The 13,174-nt window shown below is 42.2% G+C and overlaps 1 long non-coding RNA gene across 1 annotated transcript in view; it reads right to left on the reverse strand.

Annotated features, from left to right (window-relative positions):
• The window catches only part of LOC115012449 (uncharacterized), a 130,324-nt gene that overhangs the window by 74,137 nt on the left and 43,013 nt on the right, over positions 1–13,174 (reverse strand). Inside the window, exon 2 of the long non-coding RNA XR_003832684.1 lies at positions 7,436–7,553. This is a non-coding gene — a long non-coding RNA (uncharacterized LOC115012449). The remainder of the gene's footprint in view (positions 1–7,435; positions 7,554–13,174) is intronic.

Consider the following 13,174-nt stretch of genomic DNA (forward strand, 5'->3'; position numbering starts at 1 on the left):
CCCCCTGCACACACTGTAGTTACTGTTCAGCAAAGGTGAGAGATGACAGTCAAGTGCACTAACTGAAGAATATCCAGCCAAATGACAGCGAGTTGATCTATAGAAGCAATCCTGTCATGGTGATGGAAACGATCAAAAAAGGCAGGGAAATAGACAGTCAGTACAAAAGCTTGGCACAGCCCATGCAAAGTTGTACGCCTGAAAGACTTGCAGAACCTTTGAGTGCGTAAGCTTCGGGCAACGTTTCCATACCATTTGGTGTTTTTTCCGTGAGCCTGAGTGGATGTTCACCTCCCACTTTCTCTCTCTCTCTCTCTCTCTCTCGTTGTTTGGGTGTGCAGGCAGGAAGTATGAGTGTCAGGAGAAGTGGAGAAGCAATTGGGAAACGGGACTGTCATATGAGCCTGGTGTTGAGTTGGCGGGTAAAGTGGTATCATCTTAGGCTGCGAGTGTGTGAGCGAGAAGGAGAAAAGAACAAGTGGGAGTATATGGAAGTTTCAGTGCGAGGCAGATGGGAACATTTGGATTTATTAATAGTTTATATGTGCAAACATGTGTGTGCGTTTGTATTTCTATGAGTTTAATTAGATGTCAGTGGTCAGGCAGTGTGATGCTGTAGGAGACAATCTAAGTGTGTGTTTAGACAGAAAGCAAAGAAAATCTGACCGCTGGACATCTGTCATGTACCAACTGTACAGACATTAGCTGTAAGCTAGCTAGTAGCTGACACACAGACTGTGTGTGTCGCAGTGTGCCTCTGTGTGTTTGAGTGGCGGTGATCAATCAATACAACTTTATTAGTATCGCACCTTTCATAAAGGTTAGTGCAGTTCAAAGTGCTATAATAAACAGTAATAGTAGTTAAACAGCATGAAATAAAAAGTGGATTAATAAAAAAAAAAACAATCAAATAGAATAAAACTAATGTAAGGACTTTAAAGCAGGCGTACTGTGATCTCAGAACTGAATTTATTGTCTCTCCCCATCCTGCTCTCTGCTGCACTATTTAGGCTGTTCAGGAGTCTCTGATTGAAAGCAATCCAAATGGACTAAATTGAGTGTGAGCCAGCCCCGACGCTGGACGCTGTCTGCACTGCATACTGCCTCACTAATTTCATGTTCTGGCTCAACCCCACAGTCCCTGAAGTGGTTCAGGGAGCCTTTCCTCAGAGCAGGATGCTGCTTAAATCACGCAAAATGGAACTGACCGATCATGTGAGGAGACGTGATGTATAGAAGAGTTGACCTGGATGTCGTCTGTGCTGCTGACAACACTCTGCTGCACCTGCTAAACACTGTAGATTTATAGAACATGTTCTTACAAGTCACAATAGCTCAAATTGAACTTGACAGTAAAGCTAAGCACGGATGGACTTTGCCCCGGCGAGTGAATTCACTGATCGCAGCAACATTGGAATAAATTGACTTCCACCGCAAATTTTAAAATGCTGGTGTGAAAGTGTGAATGTATATTTGTACACAGAAATAAAGATATTAAATGCAAATCTTTTAGGGGCTTTAATGAGAGCATGAGAGCAAGACGTGAAATATAAGGACCAACACTTTGACATCTTGTCCATTACATAACTGTATCAGCTTTAGGTAACACTAAATTAAGATTAGACAACTGCAAAATTAAGTTTTGAAATGTATCACTCTGTTTAGGAGCTTGCAACACTCTTTTGTTTTTTTTGTAATGGAGTTATTATTTTCCAAAACACCCCAGGTCTCTATCAACACTCACTCAACTTAATTCCTAATGATAGTTTCACAAAAAGAGTCAACATGAGCATAAATCCCTCCAAACACCTCATGATTTACACACATATCTCAAACAAACCAGCAACGTGTGCCCCCTGTATATCTTGGGACTGGTGAAAACACATTGTTTTTGGTCTTGGTGCAATGAAACAATCACCATTTGTCATCCTACACTCAAGAGCAGCCATCCCTCCAAGTGGATGCCTAATGAAGACAAAAGCTCTTTTTGAGAACAGCCATCCTGTCTGGAAGGAATTACGCCCATGTGGTAGTAAGTGTGTGAAAGAAGCAGGGAGGTGACGCAGGGATGATACAGGGCTCAACACGGAGGAGCAGAGATTGGTAGTGAGGAGAATGAATAGTGACTGGCGCTCAGCCCAGTGGCAGCTTAATGACTTGCGGTCAGTTGACTCTGTCTCAATTAATCAGACTGCTCTTTCCTGCTCGCCTCCTTTTTTCCCTTCTTCCTCCCTCTCCTCTTGGCTCTAATTTCTGTCTTTGTCTCCAACCCCTGAGCAGGGAGAGGGTGCTTTGTTCCCACTCTACGTCTATCTCTTTTGTTTTCCGTTTCTCTATCTCTGTCTGTGTTTCTCTATCTCTTCACCACCTCCCTCTCTCTCTCTCTCTCTCTCATATGCTCTCTGAGCGCTCCCTCGACTGGACAGTTTTCATTTCTTCTTCATCTCTGCATTAGTAAGAGACTGAAAGAATGAGGCCATTTCAGTATCACCCTCTATCATCCGTGTTGTAGTCTGTCTAAGTCTGGAGAGGAACAAAGTCTCAGAGAATTATTTGATTTTTTATAAGAAAACTTGCGTCCGCATTGGCTGCAGCGGAATCTGAAAGCGGGCTGTGACCCATGTATATGAGGGAACACATTCAGGCATGGCAACACAACAAGCCAAGACATGTTCTTGGAACACAGTACGAGAAGAGGCAGTGCTGTGCCTGTGTGTGCAAGTGGCAGCTCAGCTCTCCCACGTCAGTTTTTATTTGCTTTTCTGGAGGTCCCAGGGGGTCTTGCTGGCTTCCCAGGGTGGTCCTGACTGGGCTGACATTTGGAGGACTGGTCTGTGCTGGCCTGTAGGGCTGTTGTGTGCAGCAGCAGTCACAGCGACTGTCTGTCTCCGCTTTGCTCCTCTCTCCCTCGCTTTTTCCTTTGGTCCTTTGTCTCTCAAGATTTAGTCTCTGGTTGTCACACCTTTCTCTCTCTGTCACTTTTCTTCATGTTTGTTCTGTACTCGGCACTTATCTTGGTCAATCTCTGTTTCCTTTTCCCTTTCAGTCCCTCCATCTTTCATTTTCTCACATACAAGCACTCTGTCACTCAAACATACTGTATTCCCTTCTTCCACTGCACGTTTCATCCGCTCTCTCCCTCCCTCTCTGTCGGAGGGGTCACCGTGCTGGGCAGACCGCCCTGAGGAGCTCGCCTGCCACGGCTCTTACATGTTGGGAGGTGGGGAAGGGGGGGGGGGCAGAAGACCTCTATAACAACCAAGCTGACCCCCCCTTAGGCTGCATGTGCAGTTAGAGGGACAGAGGGAGCAACTGAAGGTCGAACGCTCCAGGAGGACTTATAAAGCAGCCATGATGCAGGGTGACAACAAATGTAGTTAGATCAATGATTTAGTTTGTTTGTGTGAGGGTTAGGAAACATTGTGGTTTGGGTTAGTACTTAGGAGACCTTCGTTGTCATGGCTACAATAATAAACACGTAGAGAGTGATAATGTTCATCCTAAAAAGCAAAACAAAAACATAGACTGTGCCAGTGGGAAACAGCTGTCTGATGTTTTGGTGACCCCGTCCATCCTCCCCAACCTCCTCACTATGTGGGTTGAGAAAAATACTATAACAGAATATTTTTGCAATATGGAGGAGTATCATTTTGCGCTTTTGACGATATTTGGAAACAGAGTCTGCGCTCAAGGGATCGTGGGGCTGGAGCCACGGTATTGAAGTTAAGACCAAGCTTATCAGAAAAACACTTGAACATACATCAAGCGTGATGAGAATTGCCTAAAACGAGAGAAACCATCTTTGGGAAAAATGTACTTCGCCGCTTACTTTGAGTTTTTAGTTTATGGCCTATACTGAAGCCAGCCACCAGGGGGCGATCGAGTTGTTTCGGCTTCACTTAAATGTAGCTGTCATATAGTCACACACATCTTTATATACAGCACAGTCTAAGCTTCAGCTGTATTCATGCTTCACAGTCAGTGGCTGGTTTAGCAGCTGCTTAACTACCAGCTGTAGAACTCATTCACATTCATACAGGTGTACAGCGGCCTTTATAACCCGACAGTTATCATTATTACTCTACTAATCCACTCACACCAATTTGGTATGCCTCTGCTCCATCGACTGTCCCAACCCCCTCTTTTGGTGTTATACATATTGGCTGCATCATTTGGAGTGCACTTTATGTTTACAGTGAGAGCCCTCCAATCCAATTCTAAACCACTTCTTATGCCACATCATCTGTTTTAGGGCAGAGGACATTGCCCAGTAAATGTAGCCCTGACGTTTAGATTGGGAACTTGTGTAATGTGAAAAGAATAAACTACTTTTTATGAACAGAAAACAATATGTCAAAGAGTTAAGCAATGCTTGTGACTGACTTTTAGTCTTTATGTGTGTGTGTGTGTGTGTGTGTGTGTGTGTGTGTGTGTGTGTGTGTGTGTGTGTGTGTGTGTGTGTGTGTGTGTGTATAGTAGTAGCGAACACAGGCACATACACAGGCCCAACTAAAACAACTTTATGAAGTGGCTCCAGCATAAGTCTTGCGTGTGTGCTGCTGTAACAAGCAAAGTGGAGAAAGTCTTCACCCTGTTACATTCTAGCTCTTTAGCCTTCCCAGTGGTTTTCCAATCTGTAATTACTGGACTCCATTTGATTCTAATCACCGGTCTGAGAAGACAGATACCGCATCCCCTTTTTAAGCCCTCCCACAAAGACCTCGGAAGGTGTAAAGCTACATTTCTCCCAATTATCTAGTCAGGATCGACTGGCTTGGTGCAGAAGTTCTCACAGTGTGTTTGCCAATTTGCTGCATCAATTAGATTTTCTCATAGGTAAGTAATCAGACTCTGGGAGACGGTGAGAGGGGGAAAGATGAAGGGGGAAGTAATTACAGCTTTTTGGGAGGTTTGCAGCTGCTCCAAGGTGCCTCTGTACCACCCGTCCTTTTTTTTTCTTTTTTCTATAATCACTTTTATTAGACTTTACGGGGAGCCCCTGCTTTTGTGTTTCTCACAAAATAAAGAGATTAGACACAAACACAGATAGCCCATACACACATGTGCAAACGGACACACATTCAAGTGCATTGTCCTCTCAGCTGCACACATACGCACACAAGGAGAGAGAAAGCTGAGAGGAGGAAGCTCAACAATATGATTGATGAGTGTTTCTACTCCGATTTATTTTAGCACATTGCTGCAGCGTGTACGGCAGAGCGATTGCGTTGGGAACGTTATTTAGCTTTGGATTCCTCCTCCAAGCGTACTGATAATGACTTGGCACTTCCAGAGTTTGAAAAAGTTGGGAGGGAAAACGGGAGCTAAAGTTGGAAATAAATTATGAAGTAGTGTTGGGAAATGGGCCCATCAGAACAAAAAATAAATTATTTCATTATACTTGTGAAAGCTTGACTGATCTGCCTTTGTGTTGTTTGATAATAAAAAGTGTGGAGAAATATTGGAAGCAAGTGGAGACAAAGCCAGAGAGAGAGAGAGAGACAGAGACAGAGACAGAGAGAGAGAGAGAGAGAGCGAGAGAGAGAGAGAGAGAGAGAGAGAGAGAGAGAGAGAGAGAGAGACAGAGACAGAAAGAGAGACAGAGAGAGACAGAGACAGAAAGAGAGAGAGACAGAGAGAGACAGAGAGAGAGACAGAGACAGAGAGAGAGACAGAGCGAGAGAGAGAGATAGAGAGACAGAGAGAGACAGAGAGAGACAGACACAGAGACAGAGAGAGAGAGAGAGAGAGAGAGAGAGAGAGAGAGAGAGAGACAGAGAGAGACAGAGAGAGAGAGAGAGACATACACACAGAGACAGACAGACACACAGAGAGAGACAGAGAGGAGAGAGAGAGAGAGAGAGAGAGAGAGAGAGAGAGAGAGAGAGAGAGAGAGAGAGAGAGACAGACAGACACACAGAGAGAGACAGAGACAGAGACAGAGAGAGAGAGAGAGAGACAGAGAGAGACAGAGAGAGAGAGAGAGAGAGAGAGAGAGATAGACAGAGAGAGAGAGAGAGAGAGAGAGAGAGAGAGAGAGAGACATAGACAGAGAGAGAGAGAGAGAGAGAGAGAGAGAGAGAGAGAGAGAGACAGACAGACACACAGAGAGAGACAGAGAGAGAGAGAGAGACAGAGAGAGAGAGAGAGAGACAGAGACAGAGAGACAGACAAAGAGAGAGCGAGAGCGAGAGCGAGAGCGAGAGAGAGAGAGAGAGAGAGAGAGAGGCAGAATTAGGCCAAGATAGACTCACTCTCTGACACTTGGATGTCCTGTTTGCCCTTGTTACAGCCTGACACCTCCATAATCCCCACTTCCGACCCCCCCCACCACCACCACCACCTCAGATGGCCAAGGTTGGCTGGCAGACAGGCCTGTCACCCAGTCAGAGATCTGGGACCTGTCCAAGCCCTGTCCAGATGTAGGCACCAGAATTCACACAGACTGTCCGTCCCACGGGCATGTTTGTGGACCTCCCGGGACAAATCCTCAGACAACGTCCTTGGCCCTATTGCATTTCAAGTGTCCTACTTGAATTCAACTAAACATTAAACCTGTGCCATTATATAGTTAAACCAATTTCAGATGAAACTATATTTAAGTTTATAGCTCCATCAACATAAACTGAGCATGCGCGCAAGTTTTTAAAGTAAACTGAAAAATCTTTTTACAGCTTTAACCAAAAAAAAAAACCTGCTGCTTAAAGTGGCCATTAAATGTATCCAAAGATCAAGTGCTGAGAACAAAACATGTTTTGTAGGAAAACAACTGTACTGGGGGACCACAGGAGCAATATTTACCTCATTATCTCCTACAGTAACACTCTGTACATACAGCACTCGTCTGCTTTGAAAAGAAAGTTCTGAACTCTTCAAGTTCCTCCACAGCCATATAGGCAGATGGAAGTGGGTGGTGTTGCACTTTAAATTTAATTTATTCTAGACATTCAGATGTTGTCATAAAATGGATCTACCAATGTTCTTTCAGATGGATACATTTCTGAATATATTCAAAGGACTATACTGTGAGGAACATGGTTTCAACCGTGCAGCAATCTTGTTATGGAACTGTTTGACATTCACAACTTCTACCACTTTACATAAAGTGGAAACAAAAAACACATAAAACAAACCATACATTTTACAACCAATGAAACTTTATAAGAAAATCTGCACCTGCTGAGAGCCTAAAGTTATTTCTCCAGCAGGAGGAAACTGTGTGTGTGTGAATGGTGTGAGGTTAAGCAGTTCCTGTTTCATAGTTACTCAGCTCGTTTAACATTGTTTCTAAACTCATTAACAGTAATCAGAGGAGGCAGCAGGGTCCACACGCCTACAGCCATTCTTAACTTTCAAAGTCAAACAAACGAAAAGGCATTTACAAGCTAAATCAGGACATTTTTTGACCATATAAATCAATGCACGGTATACTCACATTTAGAGATCTAAGATTGTTTTCCTGACCGACCGCCGACCCTTGTTAACAGATCATTAACTGTTAACAGACGAGATGCAGGGGTGCTGCGGTTTGAAGTGCCAAACAGGCCGTCCACCTGCAACAAACACAGTGTCCAAATGTCATTGTGTGCATTTTGGTGGACACATGCAGCCACTTGCCCTGTAACGTTCAGTCTACAACCACATCTATATAGCACCAGCTGTTCTCATTTTAGTGACATGCTGCTCCTCTGAGTTTTGTTCAGCTTTTTGTTTTATTATTTATAAGTCTCTTTTACTGGATCAGTAAACATTTATAAATTGGATGTTGGTGTTGTTTAAGATTACTTTCTGTGTAATGAAAGAGCACTCCACTGATTAAGTATTGTACATCTATAACATTGTCAGACTCATGATGGAAGATCAAAGTCCATGCAGCAGGAGCACAGATATCGCCTCTTTTATTCCACACATTCATCTGCCTACATTACCCACAATACAACACTGACGCCGACAGTTTGGTCAGATATTTAAGTGCTTATGCAGCAGCGGATAATGTTTCTTACAAAGGGCTTTATATTGCTTTGCTTTAACACATGTAAACAGACTGTAATGCTTAAATCAATGGAGTCTCCCTTTAAAAAAAACATGTCCATCAATGTGGGGGAGACAGCAGATGGCAATTCTTTAAAAACTTCAATGGGCAACCTTTTTTAAAACATCATAAGCAATGTAGACTTTTGTTTTATTGTCTGGGAGTGCAATCAGCCTTTAATAATACGCACTGTGGATAGTTTTTTAACCGAAATTCAATTTGCTCTAATCGCATCATCGGGTACAGAACTTGTATTACAAATAACAGCAAAAGTGAATCGTAATCCTAGTTTAAAATGAGAATAGGATAATAAATGATAGGAAAAATAGAAAACACGGAGATAATCTGCTCTACTAAGAAGGATGGTTTGTGTAAAAAGAATTTGAGTTTCACAAATTTGTCCATTAATTAAAAGACAAGTGCATTTTCCTTACAGGAATATGAGGCGTAATAAGATGCTGGCAACACTGACTCATTCATCTCCTGCGTATCTGTTGCATATTACATTCCTGTTTGAACAAGTGCAAAAACAACTGTGGATCTTTTCTCTTCAGTTGGGCCTGAAAAACAGACATCAAAAGTGCACGTATACAATCTTAATGTCTAATAGGAACACACACACACACACAACTCACTCTTTGTTCATTAGTAAAGAAGGGAAAGATGCATCACCGGTGCTGAGGGACTTTGGATTGGATTTCTAGCTTGTAATGTACATGTTTACTTAATGATTGCATTTGTTTACAAGTGTAACGCTGAACGCTTCTATGTGAGTTATGTATGAGATGCAATAACACACACACACACACACACACACACACACACACACACACACACACACACACACAGAGAAGAGAGAACCTTTCAACAGTTTGAACAGTTTGTGTCCCACTATGTGAGGACAAAGAGACTCAGCCGCCGAAGGTTGCCAAATCTATAGGTCTATTAAACGCAGCATATGTAAATGTGTGCGTTGATTTAAAATAGGTTTGTATTATGTGGACTTTTTACTTTTTCTATTTCCATCATTGTCACCGAATAACCTAGTCACAGCTAAATATGTAAAAATAATCATTTCACGTCTGAACTTACAGTATATAATAGCATGAACGATGATACCCGTCATGTTCTCATATCGTGATATCTCTGGAACACCTACAAAAAACTGGAACCAAATATAGAATATATGATATTTATTAATCATTTCACACAAAAGGGTTATGACAATATATGACTATTGACATACAAATAATCAGTCTGTCAATGGCGTAACATAAGAAATTACTACCAGTTTACGAACATGCCATTGTGATTTAGGCCATTAGTTTAACGTGACGATATGATCATTCGAGGTCACGTGTGTGTTTTTGTTTTAGTAAATTAATGTCAAAGCCTCAATCTGAATTTAATACATTTGAGGTCTTTTGGCAGCAGTTTCATGCTCCATGCAGATAAGTGGGCAGTACAGCTGCTTACCAACTGTGCTGTAGAGCATTGGCTTACATCTTTTTAATGTTATTAGAAATGGGACTAAAATATATGAAAATGCATAAATTACTGAAGGGTACATGCATCAAAATAAAACTTCATTGGTGTTCAAACTTTAAAGATCGGAAATATCAGAGGCGAGGTAAATAATTGGTTGCCGTGACGTTGAGGGACGACGAAGAACACCATGATGAAAGTACAAACATTCACAGACAGCTGCCTGAGGCGGATCTTGAACTGGCTGGATACAATCAGCAACAATGAGTCAGAGAACAGGCCAGTAACCGGTGGAAGAGGAGATCAAGAGAGGAAGATGGGGATGGATCGGCCACACACTCACAGAGACCCAATGTCAGCTTCACCAGGCCTTTAGATGGAACCTCCAAGGCACGAGAAAGAGAGGCCAGCCCAAGAAGACCTGGCAAAGGGACCTTGAGACTCTCTCTCTCTCTCACACACACACACACTCACACCACACACACACACACTACATTTACGGAGGACTCCAATGCTAACTTTAGTCCCTCCCAAATTAATCATCTTGTTGATAGTGCTGAAGCCTCACTGCGAATAACACTCGACTCTGTCGCTCCTCTAAAGAAGATCATAAAACAGAAAAAGAATCGCTTAAAATTAGGATAAAACTCCAAACAGCAAGAATATTGGAAGTATATTAGCTTCAAATAGGTGAGATCCTTTTAAGTGCAGTACAATAGCTTCAAATAAGCCAAACCAATGTAAGTGCAACATACAGAGAAAAGTATTTTAATTAAAAAAAATTATTATTGGCCAAGGTGCTGTCGAAACAGGTGGGTTTTTAGCACACAGGCACACACACACGCACACACACCTTATCAGCTTCTTGTTAATTAAAAGCAAAGCAATACATTTTCCACTTATTCCCCTCCACAAGAGTGAGACGCTTCCTGGAGTAATCACTCAATAGCAATCACTTAATATCTTATTCAAAACGTGTGTGTGTGTGTGGACCTCTGTGTGTGTGAATCTGTGTGTATAGGTGTGTATGTGCATATGTTTAAGTGTGTGTTTGTTATTGATTTACATTCTATCTTTGTATCTGCTCCTTCCATTCCTGTCAGACTGAGCCTATCCCAGCATGCATTGGGTAGAAGGCAGAAAAGGAAAGAAACTCTGAACAGGTCGCCACTATATCGAAGGAATGTACTAACAAGACTACTGTAAGAGTCTACAGCCATGCTAGCAAAATGCTAACATACTGACGTTAAGCTGGTATCATGTTCACCATCGTAGTAGATAACATCAAGTACAGCGGAGGCTGATGTTAGCGTTGCAGGTATTTCAATCATCATAAAACAAAGTATTTGAAAAACTGAAATGTGTGATGTGTTGATGGGGCTGAATAAAAAGTCAGGCAATCATCATCAGGGGATCATGTGTTTACCACAGACTTCATGGTGGTGAAGGAGGAAAAGTCTGCGGATCACCAAAGTCATTATAATTCATCCTTTGGGCAACATGGAAATCTGGACCGAATTTCATGAAAATCCATCCAACAGTTGTTCAAATATTTCAGTCTGAGCCAGAGCAGTGGACAGACTGACGACTGACCAACATTGCCATCCCTAGAGCCGTGCAGCTAGCGTGGATAAACATTCTATGACTGATGATGTAAATGGAAGAAGCCGTCAGCCAAGATGGCATAATTAAGGCCTCGGATTTGTCCCAGACAGTTGCAATGCAAATTATACCCAACAGAATTTAATGGACATTTTATTGACTCATTTCTTTCAACGATGGCGCAGTTCGGCAGAGAGTTCGACATTAGAGACAGTGATTCTTTGTCGGTTGCGTATTGTTTCACGAAGATTTGAGTTTTAAGATATATTATTAAAAATCAATTAATCCGTGGCTGACAGCTAAAACTAGATACGTTCTTTGATTAAAAAAAAGCAAACTGACGATCTAGAACACACCAGTCCACGCACAATAATGAGGGCACAGCGGTGAGACAGTGTGAGTGAAATCTGGACGTGAAGGTTAGGCCAATATATCAACACACGCTGGGGGGGGGGGTCTGACGGGTCTCTGTGCACTTTCCGCTGCTTTAGTTTCCCTCCTTTCTTTCCCCCACGTTCCTTGGCACCTCTGCTGGCTGATGTCTGACCTGGCCTGCAGGAGTTTGAAAGTGACAGACTACAAGCTTGTCTTGTGTTAAAGTGCCCTGTGATGAGGAGAAATAATGGTCAAAACGGTGAAAGGAGGATAGGTACACTGCTGAAGTGATGGGGTATGAATTTGTCTTGGCTTGTTACACTCTTCTCCTCTAAATTAAATCCAAGTATCTTAATCTTGTCTCATATGTGAGCAATTTGCAGCACGGAGAGCCTTGGTGGTCGAATTGTTACAGCGCATGCCTTTGGGACCATTGTTGCATGTCATACCGCTCTCTCTCTCTCTCTCTCCCCTGTTTCTACATGATGCACAATTGTATATATGTTCACTCAAATCATACAGCTATATATATATTTATATATATCTTTATATTCAGTAGATCAAAGAGGTGATTGACCAAGCTATGAATCATAATTTACGATCATTAAAAAAAGTGGGGCTGCTTGGGGAATGATTGGGCGTTATGTCATTATGCAAAGAGAAAAAGGGAACATGAAAAACAGCGAGAAATACTTTTGATTTATTTAGAAATCATTTGTATGTAAATTGTATCCGGCGAATGATAAATCATTTTAATGAATAGGTAATAAATGTAGCAAGATGTTCTTTTCCGATGCCCTTTCATATAATTGCTTCAGTTATTTGTTTTAAAAAGACAGAAACATGCTATAGTCAAAATAACATTTTCATTTTTTTTTCATATGCAACGACTGAAGACGCAAACAATGTTTTCATGCCACGATCTCCTTCAACCTGACGGTTATCTCAGCAACCATAACCTATGGAGGGTAATAAAGTATTAAAGTCAGAGTTTTAGAAACACCCGTCCTTCCTGGTTAAGTGAAACCAGCAAACACTTTAAAAAGCAAGAAAAGTTTATGATAAAAAATACAAAAGTGTTCCTATGAGGCCCATTGCTTTTCAGAATCTTTAAACCAACTGAATGTGTTAAACAACCAAGTTTGTCAAAGGGATTCTTAAGAGGAGTGACACTTTAAAGCATATGGCACCTCTTTAAGTTTGTGGAAAAGAACAGCCGGTGGAACATTCCCCCTTCAGGACGAGAGCAAGTGTTGAATATTCATGACAGTATTCATGACAGCATAAGGTATCCAACTGGGATGTCAGAGGGGCAGGTCACGGCTTTGAGCGCACCTCACCTCACTGAGGATTCTGTTAGATAGCAGCCCATAAGGGATTTCTGTAAAAGAGCCCAAACTCTCTGAGCCTCCATGTTGTGTCAGAGGTCAATGCTCCTTTGACCCCGGCAGGTGGGAGGAGGCTGTGAGCCAAAGGCCAATCAAATCAATTCCACCCGGCCAACACTTGGGTCAAAGGTCCCGTTTCTGTATGTGCGTGTGTGTCGATATCTGGTCCCACGCGTTGAGGGCAGTGACTCATTGTAACCCGCTCACAAATGGTCCATTAGTCATTTTGTATTTTGGATGTTAGGTTTCAGTCACACTCATGTGTTTGTTGTCTCGATAAAAAGGTTCTGAT

Source organism: Cottoperca gobio, chromosome 8 (assembly GCF_900634415.1).
Source record: "Cottoperca gobio chromosome 8, fCotGob3.1, whole genome shotgun sequence".
Lineage (NCBI taxonomy): Eukaryota > Metazoa > Chordata > Actinopteri > Perciformes > Bovichtidae > Cottoperca > Cottoperca gobio.